Source organism: Ambystoma mexicanum, chromosome 10 (assembly GCF_040938575.1).
Source record: "Ambystoma mexicanum isolate Mex_15411 chromosome 10, UKY_AmexF1_1, whole genome shotgun sequence".
In the NCBI taxonomy this organism is placed as follows: Eukaryota; Metazoa; Chordata; class Amphibia; order Caudata; family Ambystomatidae; genus Ambystoma; species Ambystoma mexicanum.
In genome coordinates this window covers 1,503,843,410-1,503,862,813 of record NC_090932.1, presented here as the reverse complement: position 1 = coordinate 1,503,862,813, position 19,404 = coordinate 1,503,843,410, and the positions used below count along the sequence as shown (strand labels likewise).

At 45.6% G+C, this 19,404-nt stretch overlaps 1 protein-coding gene across 9 annotated transcripts in view; it reads left to right on the top strand.

Moving 5' to 3' along the window:
* Nucleotides 1–19,404, top strand: part of PITPNM2 (phosphatidylinositol transfer protein membrane associated 2) — a 1,944,277-nt gene that overhangs the window by 429,545 nt on the left and 1,495,328 nt on the right. The window contains exon 3 of one of the 9 annotated variants that reach the window (XM_069619650.1): nt 10,104–10,328. The exons of the other annotated variants lie outside the window; for them this stretch is intronic. The gene's annotated coding sequence lies outside the window, so the exon portion shown is untranslated. The remainder of the gene's footprint in view (nt 1–10,103; nt 10,329–19,404) is intronic. 9 annotated transcript variants of the gene reach the window in all.

The following is a 19,404-nucleotide window of genomic DNA, read 5'->3' as shown; positions in this document are numbered from 1 at the left end:
GACAGAAATATAGTTTTTAGTTGGAATTTTTAATAATAGGTTTAGTATTTCAGGGAAAACCGAATGTTTGTATGTGATCTGGTTTTTAAACTGTCTTGATAATTGTTTTGTCTACATTGTAAATTATGTTAAGTAACATTGTTTTTATATGTAATTATTTTACAGCGCTCTGATGCCTTTGGGCCGAGTACGCAATTAAGAACGTTTTTTGATAAGTAAAGAAAAATAAATGAATACGAAGCTAAAGGAGTGGACTTGACATGAAAGGAAGTCAAGTCTATTTCACAGGGTGTGTTCAATGTAAAAAAATAATAAATCATCAGTCAAAAAATGAAAAATTACAACAGTGAAAATATCCAAATATAAAAAGGAAATTGAATGAAATTAGGTGAAAGCTGGTTCCAAACAGTCCATTTTTTTAATAGAAGCCCATGATTCTTATGCATTCATTAATTTTATAATGTGCTTCTATTACAACATTTAAAATAATAGTGTTGCAAATATCAAACATATTCTTAATACTATACTTTCCCATTGAAGTATTACAAAACAAATAGCCTAATTTCACATTTTTAAACTGATGATGAGATTACAAACATGATCATAGTGACATCTACTGGGAAAAACTATGTTGTCTCACACCATTTTTTCATTGACTTTTAGTAGGCGAAATCAGGGCAGAAAGCCCCAAATGAAAGGCAATTTTTGAAGCTCCCATGGCTGAGCCTTTGTGAGCCCTGGGCCACTTATAGCCCTGAGAGCCTGTGCCCGCCCTCATTGAGGCCATGGGCGAGGGCAGCGTATGAAAAGGAGCTGTGTTGGACACTGGAGAATAACCAGTCGCCATATTGATTGGTCTCATTCCCCAAAGGGAGATCCCCCCACAAATACTACTAATAATTATACGGGGCATTTGCACAGCACATGACACACACAGAGCCTCATTTAACGATCTATAGTTACTCAACTCAACTGGACTCATTTTAGCAACCTCAGAAGGATGGAGTGCCAAATCGAACCTGTGAATTGCAGGTACCACATGGACGTCTCGGGAGGATAGCTCAGCGGCAACATGCTCGCCTTGGAAGTAAGAGAACACAGAGCAACACAGCTTCGATCCCCGGGTCCGCGCTTAGAACCCTCTGGGTATTAAGCGTGTTATAAATAACCATCATATCATATCATATCATACTCCTGTAGTGGTCAATTATAACACTCAATACTTATCTAAACGAATATACTAAAATGTTCTGGATGCTACCAGTGACCATCCAATGATTTTGCAGTAAGTGACATCTGCCCTTTCACCCCCATCTCTGATGACATCACAGCAAGTGCCATCACATGACTACCATAATGGCCGACCACTGTATATTTGTTAAACATCCATGCTTTAAATGCCTAAAGAGCTGCACAGCCACACCTTCCTGAGGGCGCCAAGCACAGCCTAGACACATGTCTGGGCTGGCGGTGGTACTCTTGCTCAGATGCTGGACTGCACTTGTGGGTGGGACCCACGTGATATGCAAATAGATCTTCGTTGTTGTAGACGCCCCCCCCCCCAGTGGAAACTACCTCATAGAGCCCGTTATTTTGGCATGGTCCTTCTCAGCCGCGAGAGGGTCGCGCATTTTTGGGGAAAGACTGCCTTTTAAAAGAATGTTAATACAATGAAATAACAGGGACTGCAAGCAACAACACAGGAGTGGTATTGGCTTACTTGGGTGGACCTTAACGATGCATCTGAAAAAGGTATTTATTGCAAATCATCCACAGCTGAGCAGATTGAGGTGGCTCCATGCACCTGCAGACATGGCTGTTCTCGACAGGAAGAGCCGGGAGACTTGACGTTGGACTTAAAATAAAGTGGCTCTCTAGTCTACCTATTTCTTTATCTGCTTAGCCCAGTCATCAGTGGTACCGATGTTATTGAGGGTACACTTGCCTGTGGTTAGCTGCCCAGAAGACAGGAGCAGCCATTCTCAGTGAACTCCCTCGCTAGCTGCCAGCTGGAATATAGATGGTAGCAGCGGAGGCCTGGGAAAGCCTGAAGGACCAGCCTTTGGACCGGTGTATGGACCGGATGGCCATTTGTGAAGCCCGGAAATACACCAGAGGGATGCAGAGAAAACATTTTAACTGGCTACAAACCTCCATCTAATTGTTCCCTAAACCTCTGAGCTAATTTACAAAATGTAAGAATCAGGCTGACTTACAAACTTACGTGTGTTGATACTCACGAGTTGCCCTGAGGAAGCAAGGTTACAGTGCGAAACACATGTTGTCAACTTTTGGCAGTCCTCTGAATGTACACCATCAAATTATGGAACACATAATTAAACTAAGTGCAGTAGAATAACATTGCAAACACTGATTCCTGCCTTGATGTATTTATTTGCTTAAAAGGGACAAGATTTGCCTTTTCTGCCTCTTCTTTTTTTGAACCCTTATTTTACATTTTTACAGGGATATAACAACACAAATCCAGCTGAAGATATCACGAATCTAATGAGCTCAAACATTTGCAATTGCATGAAAATACAAGTCATTTTGTCTCGAAGAGAAGTTCCAACATTAAAAAAATACAACCTCCCTGACCCCACTGAGATCCCTTGCAGCATGTACAAACAGTGTACAAAACTGCAGAGGGTCGGGTCCAGGCATCACCAATGCCAAGAGAGGCAAATAACATAGTAAACATTCAAGCTGTGATTTGCCCATATATTAGCCGATATTCCTTAATATTCCACAAAAGGAAGCACAGAACACGGCCCACACCACACACAACTAACACAGATCAAGGTATGGGCCGTCAGTCTCGGAACCTTCCAGCAAGCTTTTTTCGTACTGGGACAGCGCCGGCATGTCCAGCATGCAGACCTCTGCCATAGGTGTCTTCCTAGTTTTCAACACTTCTTTCAATATTTCTTTCTTGTGCACCTCTGATGCCATAAACAACCAGCATTCCCTTGCAGCAAAGGCTGTGGTCGAAGTGGATGAAAAGAAGTAGTGAAACTATGGTCCCTGGTGGCTCCCCCGCACAAACCCCATCGTCAAGCCCACTGCCACCAGCAGTGCAAACACCATACCCGGGTGCCGACTTTCCTTAATTCCACCCCCACCACTGTGAAAGAAACATAGCAAAAGAAAAAGCAAAATGCATTTTAAAGAACCTGCATTAACTTTATTCATTGTCCCCCACAGCATGCAGTATTACACACCCTCCCCTTTCTAATCACCCACCATTCACACCTCTTAGGGGGCATGCTAAAGATTAGAAACACCCAGCCCACCTGTCCCGACTCAGTGCACTGAAGTGCAAGTTTCCACTTCTTCTTACACTTCTATTTTAAAACGAAACCATTCCGGAACGGGTCCTTTTCAAAATAAAAGTATAGCAAAGGTGAAACTTAGTTTCAAAAAGTAGAGGAGCACTGCTCCCAACCGCTCCTGCCACTTCGACCACTGAGCACAGGGCAGGGCAGTTGCCTCAACTACACCAAAAGGTCTAATGCCAGGCCTCACAGTAAAGATTAACTAAGAAGAATATAGACTGGCGCCGTCTCTTCTTTGCAAAGTTCATATATACCTCTTATATGTTAATGATATTAAATACTGGCATTGGTAACACAATGGTCAAACTCTAGCTTAGCATCAGTGGTGCCCCGGTGTTTTTTTTTTATTGTGGGCTGATCAGAAGAGGTATTTGTTAATTCTACTCTCTCAAGATGTTATCTTGATGCTCTGACATCCTCTGGTTTATAAACTCGAGAGAACAATTTATTTGCCATAATAGAAATGTGTTCCTCATTGTCCTGTGGGTTGCTCACTTTACTTTTGACTCCTAACATTTAACTGTAAGGTGAGTTCCTAATCAGGCTTGTTTGATGGAAACTGAAACGATGAAGTAGGTTGTTCCTATCTGTCTATTTTCTGAAAATATTAGGGTGATATTGGTGTGATGTGGCTGCGATTTCTACATCCAAAAAATAGATTTTTGTGTAGGACGTTTCGCTAGTGAATTGAATCCTTTCATCTATGGTGTTGAGGTATTCCAGAAACCCCACAAAGTTCTCTTTCATGCCCACCCATATTCCAAAGATATGATCTATGTATCGTACCCAAAACTTTAGATAGTTACGCCTATTGGGTGGTCTAGCGCACGATGTTTCTTGAAGTTGTACATAAAGCAATTAGCGTAAGTTGGTGCGATGGTGGCCCCCATGGAGGTACCAGAGAATTGTAGAAAAAATGTATCTTTATATTGAAAATATGAATTTTTAGCAATAAATTGCAGTAAAATCATGATGAATTCTTTTGATGCTGGACAAATGGGTCAGAAATGCATTTGCTGAAGAGACCTGTGTATATGACTGACTGCTTATCGAAATCTCAAATAGTTTTTACATAAAATGAATGTTTGACAACAAACAAGTGTATTGATTAATATATGAGCATGAAATGATAAGGACATGAATTAGATAGATATGTGAACGAAGGAAGTACAGGGGCAATGTGCTGGTCTTCGAAGCAAGATCACGCAGAGCAACAAAGGTTCGAATCTTGTATCCACGCTTAGAAACCCAATTCAGGTACGGTATTAGGTGTGTTATAAAAAAATTAAGACAAATAAACAAGACATTGCAGCACAGTGGAGGAATACGAAAACACTTGGACTACTAAGGACAACGGGGGCAGTCCAATGCCAGGTCTCAATTTGCTTCCATTCACCAAATCCAATCTAGCAAACACCCCAACCCCGAAAATCTCGGACTCTCCCTCACATGCTTAGGCAGCACCTGAGCTGAACTACCTTTCTCTTTTTGACAACCCCAGTAGGTATCGACATCTAACAGACCAAGCTTACATATCTTGACAAGGCATCCACTATAGGCAATGAAGTCGCGTTTGTTGAGTAAGTCCACCCCACTTGGGTTCCGTATGAACAACTGCAGATCCCGCTGTTCAACGGGTACATCACAATTTAATTTAGCAGCCCAGTCGAGCCTCGGCTTGCCCCAGTAAGATGTGCATTTTCTGAACAAAGCCTCCTGTGTGTGTTGCGGCACCCTGCCATCAAGGGACGTAGTGTTAACAGGGCGTCGGGAAAGCCCTTTTGGGGTGCTTTTAAAGCCTCAAAAAGCCCAAGACATTTACATTCATACACTTACATATTTGCCCCGACAATTCTCTACTTCTGCAAGGCTCCCAAACCATGGCTTTTTCAACAATAAGTGACCAAGGACTAATCCTGATGGACACACACACTGATGCACAGACCGCAACTCACAGTAATGCGCTCCTGTTAAAAGATGCCAGCCCACGCGCTAGCTACCCACATCCTGCACAGCACTCCACTACTCTCAAACAATACGATGCAATAAATAATGTCACTCCCAGCTGGAATTGCCTTCAGTGCCTTCCTTTTTTGGCCTCACACTTTAAAGTGGTGGGCACAGCCATCCTACCTGGCACCTTGGCCGCCAAGAAGGCCGTCAGAAAAATAGGCCATGAACACGACACATAATGCGCCGCACAAATGATGACGCATATAAAATAATCTCACCTAACTCTTCAGCCAGATTTTTTCTGTCATGGAAATACTTTTCCGTAGAAGATGTATGTCAATGTCCCTGCGAAGTCCCTACATGTTCCCTTAATTCAGCGTACAATGGTCACTCCACTTGAATCCATTGCATAATGGTTTTTTGAGGGAATGCGAGTGACTTTGGCGGCCCTTGATAGTGCAATCTTTCTCCTTTACGTGTGCCCCGTGCCACCATGTCACTCCTCAGCCGTGGCACACTCCTGGCATCAGTCCACGCTTGCCTCTGCCAGGCACAGTGAGTATTATCTGAGGAAATTGTAAATGTTGTATCTTAAAGTGCCCCATGTTCACTTCAACTAGGTCTCTGCTCCCCAAAAATAAACCTGCAGAGAGGAGCAGACATCCATGAAGGCGGATTTCGTCATGGCAACTGCTATTTGTATCATTTGTGGGAAGAACTTTGCCGAAAGAAAGCCTCCGAGCGAGAAAGCTGGTTTGTTTTTGGCTGGATAATGGGTGCACGCATAATTTTAACAGGAGGTTAGGCCTAATTCTTATCCTACATTTGGAAAGACAGGAGCACTTATCTACGAAAATATGCAATTGGCCGATTGCTCATATTGAGATGTGAGCATTGTGTGAGCCCTAATTAAATCTTTCTAGGGAGGAATAGATAAAACCTATACAATGTAATATGCATAATATCAACTCACCCAGGCTGTGTAATTAAAGAGATAACATAGGGCAGTATGGCTAGCAGCCTATGCTGCGACACAGGTTTCGGACCGCTAGGTCCCTTGGTGGCCTTCAGCTGGTTGCAGGGGCTGACAAACTATTTCAGATTCAATATAAGTATTACACAAAATGCATTACTACACGAACTTTAATTTAGCTTTACCTGGATATATGATCTATCAGGTCTTTTGATTACAACGACTACTAAAGTAATATTTCAGTTACCCCAGAAGATAGGTCATGATATAAACCCTCACCTCAAATTTGGGGAGAACCTACAATTCGCTACTTCGAAACCGGCAGGCATAATTCAGACCTTCAGCTGTCCAAAGTCGATACATTGAGAAGTATACAATTCTATAATAATAACAGCTATTAGTACCCGGCGAGGGACAGTCAATTTGCAGTAAGCGTTCTGATTAGCCCTCGCTGGGTCGTTACCAGCCTGACAAAGCCTTTGTCGGGCGGGTTGCAGCTATATCCTGGCCACCATGGAAAGGGAGAATGGACTATTTGTAGCCCCTTCTCCCTGCTCCCTATCGGCCATCTTTCTTTTTTTTTCTTAGCACAGTTCAATGGCCAGCATGGAAAGGGAGAAGGGACTATGCATAGTCCCTTCCCGCCGTTCCATGGCGGCCATCTTCTTTGTTCACTTTTTATCCTTTTTGAATGGCCTCAATGGAATGGGTAAAGAAACTACATATTCGCTCGGGCTTGTAACGATGGGGCCCAGGGCATTACCTGAAGTGGTATTGCCCCCCCAGTTTGGGGATTATTGCTTAATTATTGCAGCACTTAAAAGGGAGGGCTATGACATGATGTGCTGAGTGAAAACCTAACATTATTATATGCTTCCAACCATTCAGACCTTTTGTTGGGCAATGTGTGGGCCACATCATGTTGTGTATAATGTTTTTAGTCTACCTAAGAGGCTGCTTATCAAGCTCCTACAAATCAGCAGAGAACATGGTCCGAAACTCAATTATTGCTATTCAGCGATATCAGGTTTTCACACTGCGTTTGGGACTGTGAGCAGGAGTGTCATCTATGGTCTCACCCGCCCACTGAGGCGAAGGGTGTCCAGTCTGAATTCTGTGTCTTCAGTGGTGAATGACTCAGTGACTGGCTGCTTGAGGAGAGTGAGGCTCCTCATGGTAATGTGGCGGCAGGCCGCTGGCACCCTGCAGTATTTCATGGTGTTGCGGTGCCTTAATAATATGCCAGCTCTAAATCATGTACCTTAACTTCCATCCCAATCAGCCAATCGCTGGTGTTGCTCATTCTATCGAAGCCCTTCAAAGCATGCCAGCCTTTACCTAATAATATTAAATAATATAAATATATTAAACATGAAAAAGTATTAGTTCACTGGCCCTACCCACTAAAATAAAAGTTGACTATCACAACAATCACATTTCTTTATTATAGAAACAACTTTTTACATTATATGAACCCACATTTCATCCTAACAAATATATTCTAAATAAAAAGAAGAAAAAAAACATCATCTAGAAATAACCATCTTTCTCAAGAAACTGTAAAATAGAAAAAGGACTTGTATCTAAATAGAGAATTTCCTGGGAGGCGGGCACCATTACACCGTCACTTGACAATGTTCTGGATTGGGGCAAGGTTAAATACTCACATCCTATAGCTCCCGCAATCCCCATTACTCAGGACTCCCCGGCTTTTCTGTTGTGTGCACTTTCCTTCCACATACCCCGGCTCTCCGCATACGGTGGGATACTGCAAGCCCAGCCTGAAGAAAACATTACAGTCTGCATCATTCCAGCTCCACGTGCCAGGAAACAGAGTGGGAGACCAAGCGTTGACACATCTCACCCCGCTAACCTGAGCTTATCCGCGTCCACCTCGGGAGTCTCAGGAGGATAGCTCAGGGGGACACGGAGCAACAAGGGTTCGATCCCCGGGTCCACGCTTAGAAACCTCTGAGTATTAAGCGTGTTATAAATAACCTATCATATCATATCTCCTAAGCCCTATTAGTAAAATACAGAGACTGAATCAAGTGTATTTGGATATAGTGCCTAGAGACCATGAAGATGGCTGTGGTACATGGTATAAATCTCGGTAGCATAACATAACCTATCTTTTTAGTGCTATGCACAGAGGGTGTGGCGTCTATCTTTCAGAAGAGAGGGATGATGTAGGGCTTTGACGGCAGCATCTGGGCACCTTCACCTGCACCGGTTTGGCAAGTGCCCGCAGCATCCGCGCTCTCAGCACCATTTACCCTACTGAAACATGGTACATCCTGTACAAAACATATGACCTTTCCCACATCCAGAGAATAGCCAAGAAATCCTACCCAAATAGCACTAAAAATGACCCTGTCCTTAGTGAGCAAGGCCTTGGCTCTGGATTGTCGCCTGCTAGATGAATCTAGCATGCTCTGCTACTGTAAAGGCTAGTGTTAAAGTTAGGGTCCACAAGCATTATGGGCAAAAGGGTGAGGGTTGTAAGCTATGTGGTCACACTTTTTAGAGTTTAGAGTAATAGTTGTGGGCAATAAGCAATATGTGGCTTATTCACAAAGGAGTTACCATGAGTAACTCTGATTTACTCCTTGACTTACTAATGGAGTTGATTATTCGACTCACAGAAAAATTACTATGAGAAACTCTGACTTACTGCTGGACTTACTCATGGAGTTGATTATTTGACTCACAGAAAAGTTACCATGAGAAACTCTGACTTACTCCTGGACCTATTCATGGAGTTGATTATTCGACTCACAGAAAAGTTACTGTGAGAAACTCTGATTTACTCCTGGATTACTCATGGAGTTGATTATTTGACTCACAGAAAAGTTACTATGAGATACCCTGACTTACTTCTGGACTTACTCATGGAGTTGATTATTCGACTCATGGAAAAGTTACTATGAGAAACTCTGGTTTACTCCTGGACTTACTCATGGAGTTGATTATTCGACTCGCAGACAAGTTATTATGAGAAACTCTGACTTACTCCTGGACTTACTCATGGACTTTATTATTCGACTCACAGAAAAGTTACTATGAGAAACTCTGACTTACTCCAGGACTTACTCCTGGTGAGGACGATTCGATTCACAAAGAAGCCACTACGAGAAAGAAACAAATGCCACCCCCCACCCACGAGTAATTTATAGCCACGTCTTTGTGAATCGGCTCTTAAGTTTGCAAGGGCTTAGGGTTACGTTTAGGTTCTGAAAACACTATCGCTGAACAAGAGTAAGATTTCATTAAGGGATGGCAATCACTGTGGCAGGTACGATTAGGGGCAAAAGAATTTAGGATCATAAGACTAAAGGTTTGAACTAGGGGTCCAAAATAACTATGAACGCGTGGATCGGTGATTGGTAGAAACCACTATTTGCACCGATAAATTCAAGGGACTTAGCTCTTACTGTCAGCAGAGTGGGGCCTATCGGGTACAGGCAGAAGGGTGATACATTGTGTCTCTATGCGAAGGTCACAGGGAGGATTCTGTGTTGTTCCATTGAAGAGTTTTCTCAGCAAGGCGCGGGGAACAAAGGCTGGAGGTTGTTACATACTCTCTCCCAAGGATGACACAAACCTCGGAGACCTGCAGAAGCGTGGCAGCGGTGGAGCTTTTAAACACCGAAACATTTAATTCACGAGGAAAGGTTATTGATCAAATTGTCACTTTGCACTAGAAAAACCAAAGGTTCCCTTATAAAGAAGTGGACAGGTCAAAATACTGGTCCTCGTCTTTGCAACCACAATGCAGTTTTTTAAAAAATCTGTTTTCCAGCGACATCACCTGGACATTTCTTTTTTTTGAGTCCCTATAGGATTGAGGTGCTTCTTCAATTTGGGCACTGAAAACATTTATGGGGGCAAAGGAGTACTACCTTGGATTGGGTGACCAGAAGGATAGCCTTAAACGAGGGCGAGTGCCTGTACCGCCCTGCCCGCTTCCGGCAGCTGGTCCATGGCTCTCTAGCCTTTTTGTGAAAGAGAAGCGCAACTTACTGGGCACTGCTCCGTGGGCCATCTATCACCAAGAGTGTGTGCTGGTAAGTGTAATCTCCCAGTGCACTGCAAGTAAAACCAATAGTCTTGTATGCTTTTTCCTGTTTCCCATTTTACATGCTGCAGTTGTTTCTGATGCCCATATATTCTCAGCTACCTTCTCATGAACTGTGTAACTCTTGTCAAATTTCAGCCTGCTATGTTCACAGATTTTAGACCATTAGGGTGTTGTTGCCTAATTTATTTTTAGAGACGTGGAGTGCCGGTAGGTAAATTGTTATACCAAAGAGGGGCGAACTGCTCCTGGGTGCGCAAGAGTATAAAGTTCACACTGGGTAAACCCTGTTAGTTGGCCCTCAAGCAGGGCGGGCCAGCCATGAAGGGAGACCTAGTCAGACAAAGTCAGGTAACCTCAGGCCACTGCTCCTTCAGTGCCCACCAGGACCGTGTGTGGTGGAGGATGCAGGGTGCATGGGCGCGCAGCAGGGTCCGGTGTCATTGCACCGCCTAAGAGTTGTTCTAGGGTAAATGGACCTTGTCACCGGTAGGGCAGAACATCCACCTGTTTGTATATTGTCTCGGGAGGATAGCTCAAGGGCAACGTGCTTGCCTTGGAAGCAAGACGACACAGAGCAATACAGGTTCGATCCCTGGGTCCGTGCTTAGAAACCTCTTGGTATTAAGCGCATTATAAATAACCTATCATATTACTAAAGGTTAGGAGACTGTGTCAGGAGTGAGGGCACATCTCCTTCCAAACTCCCTTAACATGAAATGCATCAGCACTAACAATGCTCTGGATCATGTCAACTGAGAAATGAAATTGACATCTCTTCCATGCAGTGGAGCAAGGATTTGTGCCAACCAGGGGGTGTGGGGGGGTTGCATTTTGGAATCCTCTACTCCGCAGTGGAGTTCATTCAGCTGTTTGCCGGTCCATCCTAGCACCCCCTGCTGGTTGCACCCTCAGTAGTGCAGTACATAGTAAGATAGTGTAGTATTTCTTTGTTGTAAGCAATTATAGTGGTACAGTATGGTATTTCTTCCTCTGAGGTGGCCTGCTCTCAGAGCGCTTGACATATCTCAGGCAGGGCGATAAGGTCCCACTGCCTCCCATGAAATGAACTCATTAGAGCAGGTTGGCGCCACATTTGGCTGGAGTCACACAGCGTGCAGCATGCAGAGCCGGCTCAAGGAGGAATCAAGTGGTGCGGTCACACAGGGGCGTGGCAAATAAAGGGCGCCACCAGCTCACACAATGTCAGTCAATGACTTTCTACTAGTGAGTGATAGTGTGTTTAGGGCCGCGACTGGTGCACCTCTGTCACTCACGAATAGAAAGTCATTGACTGACACTTTACATTTGTGAGCTGGCGGCGCCCTTTATTTGCTGCACACCTGCATCCATGAAACATGTGTATAGGCGTGTTATAAATGCCTTATCATATCACAGCATATCTCACACAGGGCGCTGGTAGACCTGGGGCCAGCACTGACAGCATGACATCACCTGCTACCCTTGAAGCAATCATAAGAATTTAAGGAAACCTAGCACTTGCAAATGGCTGGCTGCACTACCACTGTTTGTTGCCTTTATTATTTATTTATTGTTATTTATCTGTTTCTCCTCTGCTTCGCACTTTCCACTTCTCCCTCCTTCCATGCACTTTTCCCCTCCCCCTCTCCCATGCACCTGCGCGTTCTCAATGTCACTGGGCCTAGTAAGATCGCTGTTTTGTTCTCCCCTGTTCCCCTCCCTTGCCTTGTCGCGCTCTGAAACACTTGTGTACGAGCTTCATAGAAATAAAATATCAATATCGATATCAAAGGAACACGTGCGCTTGTAAATGCACCTATTCCAGATGTGCAACATGGAGGTGACTGACTCATGGGCGTAATTGGGGGGGACTGAAGAAGGCCAAATGCAAATGCATGTTCTGGTGGAGCACTCCTGCTCCGAGCAGGGGGGCATGTTGAGGCTATTAACATGGCCTCCACAGGTCACGAGAAGAGCCGTGAGACACATGTACCACTTCTGAACCCGTGTACCGCCTGCTGGGGGAGCCAGTGGCGGGTCATTGGGTTCAGTGTTTGATAGGCAAGTGTGATGCATTCTTAGTGCAAGGGTCAGATGGGGGAAATAGCCAGACACTGCTGGGGAGACACAATTAATAGCGGCAATCGACAGCCATCTTTCATTCTCACCACCTAATCTTCTGAAAAGAAACAGCGGCTGGGGAGCATAGCTCAGCAGGTACGTGCTTCAAAGCACCACGGGTTCAAATCCTGGTCCCGATAGCGCCATTTAATTTGTTCTTTTTTTAAAAACGTATTATTTAAGGGAACGATTGATTTCTCTACTCATTTTTCATAAGTGCTGAAAAAGACACCTTTTCCGATGACGCTTAAACTGTTTTTCTTAATTTCACTGCAATGCTCGATGCATGGGGATTCTAAGATGCATGGGGATCCATGGGGATTCTTGGAATCATGGGGATTCTTAGATGCATGGGGATGCAAGGGGATGCATGGGGATTCTTAGATGCATGGGGATGCATGGGGATGCATGCGGATTCTTAGATGCATGGGGATTCTTAGATGCATGGGAATGCATGGGGATTCTTAGATGCATGGGGATGCATGGGGATGCATGGGGATGGATGTGGATGCATGGGGATTCTTAGATGCATGGGGATATGCATGGGGATTCTTAGATGCATGGGGATGCATGGTGATTCGGGGATGCATGGGGATTCTTGGATGCATGGGGATATTTAGATGTATGGGGATGCATGGGGATTCTTAGATGCATGGGGATGCACGGGGATTCAGGGATGCATGGGGATGCATGGGGATGCATGGGGATTCTTAGATGTATGGGGATGCATGGGGATGCATGGGGATTCTTAGATGCATGGGGATGCACGGGGATTCTTGGAAAAACAAAGAGGTGATGGCTGGAAGGTTTAGAATGAATATTAACCACTGGCATTGCTCTGGGCAACCCTCCAGACCACCGTTCTTCGCCTGCCAAGCCATTACAGAAGGAGAAAGACCATATGCAAATCAGGCTTGGCCCCACCCCAAAAGGGGCAGTCCAGCCCAAACTGCTAGGTCAGATCCCTTCTGCACGAGACCACAAGCATCCCCAAACATGTTTCGCCCTTGTTGGGGCTCATCAGTGAGGAGTAGCTTGGGTCTCTAGGCCCAGCAGGCACGGGACCCACGTCTGGGCATACCCGTCCCACTCAGGGTGACAAAGCAAAAACAAAGTGGTGATGGCTGGAAGGTTTAGAATGAATCTTAACCACTGGCATTGCTCTGGGCAACCCTCCAGACCACCGTTCTTCGCCTGCCAAGCCATTACATAAGGGGAAAGACCATATGCAAATCAGGCTTGGCCCCACCCCAAAAGGGGCAGTCCAGCCCGAACTGCTAGGTCACATCCCTTCTGCACGAGACCACAAGCATCCCCAAACATGTTTCGCCCTTGTTGGGGCTCATCAGTGAGGAGTAGCTTGGGTCTCTAGGCCCAGCAGGCACGGGACTCACGTCTGGGCATACCCGTCCCACTCGGGGTGACAAAGCAAAAACAAAGAGGTGATGGCTGGAAGGTTTAGAATGAATCTTAACCACTGGCATTGCTCTGGGCAACCCTCCAGAGGACCATTCTTCGCCTGCCAAGCCATTACAGAAGGGGAAAGACCATATGCAAATCAGGCTTGGCCCCACCCCAAAAGGGGCAGTCCAGCCCGAACTGCTAGGTCACATCCCTTCTGCACGAGACCACAAGCATCCCGAAACATGTTTCGCCCTTGTTGGGGCTCATCAGTGAGGAGTAGCTTGGGTCTCTAGGCCCAGCAGGCAAAGGGACCCACGTCTGGGCATACCCGTCCCACTCGGGGTGACAAAGCAAAAACAAAGAGGTGATGGCTGGAAGGTTTAGAATTAATCTTAACCACTGGCATTGCTCTGGGCAACCCTCCAGACCACCGTTCTTCGCCTGCCAAGCCATTACAGAAGGGGAAAGACCATATGCAAATCAGGCTTGGCCCCACCCCAAAAGGGGCAGTCCAGCCCGAACTGCTAGGTCACATCCCTTCTGCACGAGACCACAAGCATCCCCAAACATGTTTCGCCCTTGTTGGGGCTCATCAGTGAGGAGTAGCTTGGGTCTCTAGGCCCAGCAGGCACGGGACCCACGTCTGGGCATACCCGTCCCACTCGGGGTGACAAAGCAAAAACAAAGAGGTGATGGCTGGAAGGTTTAGAATGAATCTTAACCACTGGCATTGCTCTGGGCAACCCTCCAGACCACCATTCTTCGCCTGCCAAGCCATTACAGAAGGGGAAAGACCATATGCAAATCTGGTCTGGAGGGTTGCCCAGAGCATTGCCAGTGGTTAAGATTCATTCTAAACCTTCCAGCCATCACCTCTTTGTTTTTGCGGGGATTCTTGGATGCATGGGGATTCTTTTCCCAATGTTCTTTTCACATTTCGCTGAGGCGTCATAAGCATATATTCAGAGCCCCCACCCCTTCCTCCTGGGAAACGGTAACATTGTTTTCCACATCGTGCAGCAAGGAAAGGGAAATACTGCTCAGAGGGCTGTGTGCATCGTGAGGCAATTGTACATCATTAAAATATGGCCAGCTGGGTACTGAGCATAGATTCCCACTGCTGATGTCCTTGTGGGGTGCCTTCCTGATTGCAAGTGAGCGCTGCCAAGAGAGGGTGGTGGGAGTGGCCTCATGCAAGCAACGTGTGTGCTCATTAAGGTGACCAATCTGTTTCTGTTCCCGAGACCGAGATTCAAACTCGGATCATGAGGACCAAAGTCGAGTGACTTAGCCACCATGCTACAGCAACCTCGGGCTAGAATGCTTCTTTCTGAATATTCTCGTCAGGATTGTACTCAGCTGAAAATATTCAAGAGCAGCTTTGTAAAGATGTGCAGCCAGTGTTCGAAGTGTACGAAAAGAAGTAGTGGGACTATGTTCCCTGCTGGCCTGCCCCTGGTCCCCACAAAGCGGAAATATACGAAAATGTCACCAAAATAATTGAGACCAGGCAGTTAGTGCAACTCTCACCCTACATATTATCCCGACGCCCATTACTGCGCCGCCGCAGAGCCGGGGTTGCAGTAACAGGAGTCATGGGTTGCAGAGGTGTCCCCGCTTACCATAAAGGACCCAGTGGCGCCAGCTCAGCCCCACATAAGTGTGAGGAACTGACACCGCACGGGTACAAGGCAGTCGGCGGCGCACGTAGAAGTGTGCCGCAGTAAAAGTAAGTGGTGGGGGGTGCAGCTCGGAGGACTGCGGCCCGGGGCGTGCAGTAAAAGGTGACCCATCTGATCACTGCGCCGTGCCGTAATTGGAATCGACATTTTCATCAGCGGAATTACGGGCAGTGCAGTGATCGCAGAGATTCCACATACCCCATCACCACACCCCCTCTCACACACAATCCAAAGCCCCAATCATACACACTTACTATATACACACCTACTATATACACACCTACTATATACACACTTACTATATACACACCTACTATATACACACCTACTATATACACACCTACTATTTAAGTGAATGTTCAGTGCAGTGCAGTGCACTGAAGTGCACGTTTTAACTTCTTCCTACACGTTTACTTTAAAACTAACTTATCCAGAACCATTTCTTTTTAAAATGAAAGTATAGGAGCAGTAAAACCTTTTTTTTTAAAGTACAGGGGCACCGCTCCCACCCACTTCGACCACTGTGTGTACCTTTTCTAATTTGCTCGCGGCATTACAGGAAACTCATCCTTTATTTAATTCTTTACTCATGTATTAATTAATCTCCAGAAATGTAAATGTTTTATAATGGGCGGTGGGGGAGCTGAAAAAAATGGTGAGTTCAAAAAATCTTGTGAGTTTTCCTTCACCTTAACCTCGAGCTCCTAAAAACACCCCCCCCCCCCCCCCCCTACCCCACGGCAGCTGGTGGGATCGCACGGTTGTTAATTTCCATTTCCAGTATACTCAGAAACATGTGAACAGTACTGAGAAATTTAACATGTTTCACCTCAGTGAGCGGTTGACAGACTTCGCCTTTGACTTGACGGCCCCGCCATCATTTGCAATAGAATTGCTCCTACGTGGTGACAGCGCGTGCCCGTTCTGCGCTTGTGTGCTTTGTGCAGTGCACAGAATTTGTCCCCTGGTGGAAGGGTTGGCAGCGAGCAGCGACATGTTCCCGGTGCAGCTGTGGGACGCCAGCCCTATGCCAACCAATTAATGGAGCGGCTTCATTAAAGCCGGAATGTGAGCCAGGACACCAGAGTTATCCCCTTGTTCTTTTTCCAGGGGTGTAATTAAGCAGCAAGGTGCGTGAGAGCAGGCTGGAAAGGTCAGCTGAAGAGCGCCTTGAGCGCGCGAGGCATCGCGCGCTGTCCACCAGCGGAGGAATTGACCCGTTTCTGTTCGCTGCTCTTGTAATGGTCGTTTTCGGTAGTCAGGACGTGGCACCTACGGGCCCCTGTACCTGAGGCGTAGCCAGGATTGTCTAGTGGGGCCTGAAGCTAATGTAGTTGGGCTCACCGCAGTGCCAGTAACATCTGTAAACACCCACACAGTGCTGCTGAGTGGGCAATTACAGATTTTGGGTGGGCCTTGCCCAGTCATGCCCTACCCTGTATACGCCTCTGCCGTGGACAGTGGAGTTACTTTACTGAAAATTTTCGGGGGGACATGACATCTAAATGAAAGGGGCCCCTGCCAAATGAGTGGGACAAAATGCTGTGTCACAAACGTTGGAGCGGGACAAACAGACTTGTCTACCCTAGAATTACACCCATGCCCGTGGATCTGATCGGTGGCTTCGGCGATGAACGATCACAGAATTGAAGCACCTGGGCAACTCTTTCATAAACTTTTCACCCGTGGAGCAAAATTTTACACTGTTTAAATTGCCCCGAACAAACAGGCATTGAGACAATACTTATCTCCTCTTGGCTGTGCACAATTGCATTTGGGTCAGTGCATAGTTTGTGTAATTCCGAATTCATGTGACCTGCAGTATTCTGTAGGAAGGGCCTCTCCGCAAAGGTCAGGGTGCAAAGGGATGTATTTATTCATCTATTAAAGCGCCCCACTATGCAAAAACTCGGGCATATTTTGCTTCCCCTGCATAAAAGGTAGTTCAGTGGTTTCATGCACCTGCTGCAAGGAACTGTATGAGCTTTCAGGCCGGACGGTGGACAGGCTCGCTAACTCTCTTACTCGCATCATTTGTGCTTGCATTGGGCTCCTTTGCTCAGTCTGGACTGGGCTATACTCATTGCTCAAATTAGATTGGAACACATGTCAGGATTTGCTTTAAAATTGTTCGTAGTGGCATTTGATGTTGATTAAACCTCCCACACATACACAGTGGCTACTCGACATGCCGTGGGCCTGTGAACTTGAACAGGTAACCATGCAAACAGACATTTGACCCAATTTTCTACAATTTCTTCAAGCACTCTAAGAAGAAACCACCAATGCGAGTGAAACAATAGATGGGAAATAAAGCCACAGACACAAAACATTACATCGATAGGCACGGCGAAAGAAAACAGATGTACGATCATAGCAAAACGAAAGAGGTGATGGCTGGAAGGTTTGGAATTAATCTTAACCTATGGCATTGCTCTGGGCAACCCTCCAGACCATTATTCTTCAGCCGTAGAAGCCATTAGAGAAAGGTGAAAGACCATATGCAAATCAGTCTCTGTCGCACCCCAAAAAGGGCAGCCCAGCCCAAACAAATTGGTCACATCCCTTCTGCACGAGACCACAAGCAAACACATACATGTTTCGGCCTCATTGGGCATCATCAGTGAGCTGCAACTTGGGTCTCTAGTACCAGCAGGCTCAGGTCCCACGTCCCACTCAGGGTGACTATAGCAAAACAAAGAGGTGATGTTTGGAAGGTTTAGAATTAATCTTTACCGCTGGCATCGCTCTGTGCAACCTTCCAGGCCATCGTTCTTCTCCTGCCGAGCCATTAGAGAAAGGTGAAAGACCATATGCAAATCAGGCTTGCTCGCACCCCAAAAGAGAAGATCCATCCCATCGCGAGAAATTAAGTAAACACAGACATGTTTCGGCCTCATTGGGTATCATCAGTGAGGTGTAACTTGGAGCTCTAGTTACGATGACAAGTTGAACTGTCACTGTAGAACAGATCGGTTGAATGGCGACACTTGCCTCATCAGCAATATAGGCTGAGATGGGGAGGCGGGCTACCTCATAAATGACTAGATTTACAGGAATCTGCTTGAGGAAATAAAGGCGATATTAGCACAACACACAAGCTCCACAACCTATGCTCCACGATCGAGGCAAGCCAAGTTATTGTTTACTTTGTTCAAAGGTTTGAAATAATGATATTGCTTTGTAACAATAACACATATTTGCATTGGGCAGCACCATTAACAATATAAAACGATACAATGAAAAAGTAATACACACATTTAAATTACGAAAATTAAAAATAATAATTGCCAAAAGGATAATACAGAATACAAAGTGCACAAAATAACAATGACGTTAAACAATAAAAAGAATTTGGGAAAAAAAAGATTCCTACTGGGCATGGATAGAATGTTATGTTACCAACTGAAAAGCTGGAATAATTTTCCTGTAATTGGAACTTCAAAGCCATTTTATTAGACCTGGATAGTATGTCACAAAGCCAATGCTTAAAGGCTTCACCAGAAAAGGGATATACGAACAGATAAAATGGTGTCTCTAGTGAAATGGTGCATTTTACTGGGACTGCGGTCTACAAGCACCGGTAGCACCTCCTGCTTAGTGTCATGTGTTGGGTATCCTGTGCCTCTGAGCAGTTTGTTTGACTCAGCAGTTTAACTCCCTCTGAGATGACTAACAGTAATGTCTGTTCTGTACAGTGGTAGACTAGCAGAAGACTGTGGAAGCACGTGTCAAATAGAAACACATTGTTTCTCAAGCATGCCTAACGCGTTCTCTTTGATTCCATTAGAGGAAGACTCGCCCTGCTCCCACATAGCCACACACATTTAAACACCATTAGTGCCCCCCCCCCACACCCGCAGCCCCCTCGGATCC